Here is a 5,242-nt window from a genome sequence, read left to right as displayed (position 1 = left end):
AGACGCCGCCGCCGTCTCCGGCCGCCCGGGGGAGAGCGAGGGCGGCGGGGAGGGGAGGGAACCGAGCCAGCGGCGGCAGCGCGCGCGCGGGCCCGCCACCGTCGCCCCGCGGCTTCCAATCCCTCGGGGACGCGCGCGCCGTCTGGCCTATTGTGGTTCCTCAGGGCTCCCCGCGCCCCGTCGTCTCGCGCGCGCGCCCCTCCCCCCAGGCGCGCGCCTGGCGTTCCTGGCTCCGCGCGCCGTCTGGGCGGCTGGCGCGCGACGCTGTCTGCGGTGCACCCGGCGCAGACAGGATGTTCCCTCCCCGCCCCACCCCCACCGTCGCCCTCCCTCCTTCCTTCCTCGAGTCGCCCAGCCGGCTGTCTGGGACCGCCACTGCCCCGCCCCCGCCCCACCCGCTGCTCTGTGGTGACGGGCCAGACCCGGGGGCGCCCTGGCCGCTCGGTCTCCGCGCGACAGGGAGAGAGGGGGCAGGGCGGCCGCGCGGTGCACTGTGCGCGACCCCAGCAGCCGGCTGGGCGGAGGCAGGGCCCGCCCGAGCGCCGCCGCCCGAGGTCAGGCACGGGCGACCCTCCCCCCGCGGGGCCGCAGCTGGGCCGCCCCGCCCCGGAGGCAGCCGGGAGGCGGCCGCCCTGCGGCGCCCCCAGTGTGGGCCCTGTTCTCCCGGGCGCGCCGGGGCTGCCCCCCGCCCCCGTGGGGCCTCCCGCCCGAGGGCCGCCCAGCCAGCTGCCTGTGCTTCGCCCCACCCCGGCGGTCCCCGCCTTGCCCGGGCGGCCTCCGCCCAGACGCCTTCCCCGAGCTGACCTCCATCCGCCTTCGGGCCAGGCTTGGAGGACTCGTCAAAGTTCCGGCGAAACCGCGAGAAAGCATTTTGTCCCTACTTCTCAGCCTCCCTCCCTACCAGACCGCTCTCTCGGTTCTAAGAGGGAGGGAGAAAATACATGTTTCGACAGTGTATACTGAGAGGTTTTTGTTTTGAAAGGGAACATGAGACCAGAAAAGATACAACTTAAGTAAGAGCTTCCGGCTGTGACCCTCAGGGTGGTCTTCCTGGTCGGTGTTCCCAGGATAGGCAATTAGCATACAGAACTCTGCCGAGCTGCTCCGTCACATTTCGAAACACCAAGAAATCCCCTTTTCTCCACCCCCACCGCAAGAGCAGGAACTGAAATAGTCCACCAAGTCGCAAAGCACAGAATTCAGAAGACTAAAGCTTTGTCCCTTTTTCTCTTTTTTCCCATTTTCGAACAATTGCTTCTCGTTTTACCTTTTCGAGGTCGCTTATATGGGGTCCACATTTGGAACCGACCTTAGTTTTTTCCCCCTCTTTTCCTCCCAATGGGCCTACTAAAGGTCACAAGCCTCTACTTCCCTCCACTCTGAAGTTCCTGTCCTTACTGCCCCATTGCCTCCATCTCAGTGCTCCCAGGTCGTGCCCCCTCTCCCAGGTCGTGCCCCTTCTCCCACCCCTCTACCTTCCCCTTCTTGACTGCCTCCTTTCCTGAACATGAATAATTCCGCAGCACTTCCCATCTGTTATTGCCATAGAGACAGAAGCTCGGCAAAGATAATGATGTTCTGTGCAGAGCCTGTGGGGGGAGAACAGCATCTGCGAGTCTGGGGGATAGATTTTCGAACCGGGAGAACATTCAGAAGGCCCGGCTGAAAAGCCGATGTGGAAGACTGGACGGTCCTGCGACTGAGCATCCAGTCAACTCTCGGCACCTGCTCGTGCCTAGCGAGAAGAAACAATTTTTAGAAATCAAAATGACAGATTTTTTTTTTTAATAAGCGATTCCAAACTGTAGTTAATGATACAGTTTAGTACTTATTTTATCAGCCATAAAAACAATTACTTGCTAACATGTCCAATGGCATAATGACCACATAAATTGGACAGTAAATAAACTTTTAAGAAATCAAACACGTTATCCCCGCCCCTCTTCTTTTGATTTGCTTTCCCCAGGAATCTGTTTTTGAGGGAAGGCTCTTTTGTGCCAATGATTTTATGTACAATTGTTTGAGAAATAGTGACAGGCAAATGTGGCTAGACCCAAATAGGCTTTAAGGACTTTTTTTTTTTTTTCATTATACATCAAAGTATAAAATGTACCAAATTAAAATTCACTTTGCCCTTCAATTCCCAAGGTCTTGGCCTCAAAAGTACATCTTTGAATGCAAGTGAAACTAAACAGGGTTCATTTACATAAATCTTATGCAGGTGGGGAGGCTCACACATTTTTTGCAGGCCTACTGAAGGATTTTCAGAAATTATCAATAGAGTTGTAGAACATGAATTTAAAACACTGAAACAAATGATAATGGTTCTTTATCTCAGAAACAATTGAACGGACACATAGAATACAGGCCTTAGAAGAATAAGCACTGTGAGGTAATTAATGTTGTAATTCCCACATACTGATGGTCTACATTGGTTATGAGAAGTCAACCTAAGTATTGGTTAGTAAATGGCAATTAGATGGGTTTGCATGGACTCCTACCACACTTTCTTGCCTGCCAGCAGATGCTAAGTAAGGCCACTTTGAGAGTGTGTGCCTGTGTGCATGTAAGAATTCCAAATGAGTGGGGGTTGGTGGGGAAACCCTAACCATTGTCTCATCTTCCACTAAGTAGTACAGATAAAAGATCCAAACTAACTGGTACTAGGTTGTCTAGAATTTCTTATTCAGTAGTTATAGCCGTCTGGTAATAATAGAAACTAAGAACTTAGAGGTTATAAATTCCAAGACCAGTTCTGCCCTCTGACCTGACAAATGGTTTGAGGCAAATGCTTTCTTTCCTCTTGTCCCATTTACTGATCTATTAATAAAGACCTAATAGTAATTATGAAGAATATAAAAGCAAAAAAGATAGAGTAAAATGCATACATTCAATGTAAAGTATTTTTATGTTTATGAAGGAGGGGAAAGAAAAGTCAAATAAATGTTTATCTAGCATACAAACACTGGCTTGTGTTTTTGTTTACACCTTCTGGTCTTTTCTGAGGAGAGAAACCAGTTGTAGCTTGATGATTCTAGTGCTTCGCCCCCTTCCTTGATCCTCAACAAAAAACTTTTTCGAAAAACTTTTTCAGCAGCAAGTCAAATGCTACAAAATCCTTCGATTTCACAGAAGAATCTCAACTATTTCCTTTTCCATCTCATTTTTTTTCTGTAGCTTTTCACTTATTTCTACTTGTCAGAATTATGATGATGACGATGCTTTTTAACTTCCTCATAGCACTTTAATCTTTTTCCTACCTATCCTCTTCCCCCGTGCACTTTACTCCCCACATTAGTTTAGTGTTGCTGTCCCGGTCAGTGCAAAGTTCCTTCCTGTTATTGACAAGGCTTTCTCCTCAGGGCTACTTTCTCCTCTTAGCTACCACGTCAATATTGGATCTACAAGATCCCAATTCCCATTTTCATGCTTTAAATAAGATGAGAACCAGATGCTTAAAAACTATTAACCCCCTCTTCCTGAATAGTGTCACACAGCTGTTTTTCAGGTTTTAACTTGGGCTCTATGAAATTGGAAGGGGAGTAAGAAGAAGGAAGCAAAAGGAATAGCCAGAAATGGTAAAATAGAGAAATATTATGTTAGAAATCGTTGAATTTTCAATGTTTAAATTGCAATAAACTGTAAAGTCAATGTAACAGATGCATTAAGAGTATTTCACTGTCAATTCTAGGAATTTCATGAGAGTTTGAAAATTTGGCAAAGTTTGATTTATTGCAAATCAGAGAACTTCCTCTGTTTTTCCCCCCAAAAAAGGAGGAGGGGAGTCATATTTAGTTCTGATGTTCCCAAGCTATGATTTGAAACCTGCTAGTTGAGAAGTGTTGTCTAATATGTACTGCTGGACTATAAAAGTAGTTCAAAGTGCTTCACAGTTTCCTATGAGATACATACGAGAAATTCCCTTTTCTTTATTAATTTATTTAACTTATTAAAAGAGAAGTAGAGGCAGAGTTTGGGTTACATGCCAACCGCTTTGCTAATCAGCAGCAGAGCGGGCGTTAAAACCAAATGCATTTGACCCACATAAGTGAAGCTTCCATTCTTCATTTTCTCACTACTCTTCGTGTTCATTCAAGTAAGCTGTAAGGACTAATTCGAATTAGCCAAAACAGAGCAAATATTGAAACATATAGGGTAGGTAGCATTGTACCAAGCTCTGTGGTATTTATCACAACCTATGATAATTCTTACCCTTACTAATGTGCAATGCTCTCTGATATTTTATTCTGTTCTATTCTGTTCCTTTATATTATAATTCACTACCAGTGCATTGCAACCTACAGTTTAAGAAACAATGCATGAAAGAATAATAACCCATGTTAACATTTACATAGTGTGCACTATCGCTAGGCTCTATTCTAAGCACTTCACCTATAACAACTCATTTAATCCTCACAGTAACCCTATGAGGTAGTGGCTATTATTACGTCATTTTACAGATGAAGTAACTAGTTCATAGTTGTGCTCAAGATCACTTAGTTAGATAAATCCTTCCCTTTGAATTGTGTAAAAGATTATACATGATTTTCAAGTCTGAGTTCTATGTAGGCTCAATCTGGATGTAAAAAAATAAGATTAAAGTTTATGTTATGGGACAGGGTGGGGAGAGACTAGAAGGTAAATGGGGTCAAATATATGGTGACAGAGGGAGATCTGACTTTGGGTGGTGAACACACAATGCAATATACAGATGATGTGTTATTGAATTGTACACTTGAAACCTATGTAATTTTATTAGCCAATGTCACTGCAATAAATGTAATTTAAAATTTTTTTAAAGGAAAAAAGTTTATGTTATAAAAGACCGCAAATAACCAAAGAAATCCTGAGAAAGAACAGAGCAAGAATTATCACACTTCCTGATTTCAAGCTATACTATAAAGCAATAGTAATTGAAACAGTATGGTACTGGCATAAAAACAGACAAATAGACCAATGGAACACAATAGAGAGTCCAGAAATAAATATAGAAACCTACAGTCAACTAATATTTGACAAGGGAGCCAAGAATACTCAATGGAGATAAGACAGTCTCTTTAATAAATGGTGCTGGGATAATTGGATATTTATCAGTAAAAGAATAAAACTGGACCCATATCTTATACCACTCATAAAAACTAACTCAAAATGGGTTAAAGACTTAAATGTAAGGCCTGAAACCATGAAACTCCTAGAAGAAAAGAGAAGAACAAGCTTTTGACATGGGTTTTGGTAATAATTT

The sequence above is a fragment of the Pteropus medius genome, unplaced genomic scaffold (assembly GCF_902729225.1).
Source record: "Pteropus medius unplaced genomic scaffold, Ma_sr-lr_union100, whole genome shotgun sequence".
Classification (NCBI taxonomy): domain Eukaryota; kingdom Metazoa; phylum Chordata; class Mammalia; order Chiroptera; family Pteropodidae; genus Pteropus; species Pteropus medius.
The sequence above is the reverse complement of the archived record's forward strand: the minus strand, read 5'-3'. Positions refer to the sequence as shown.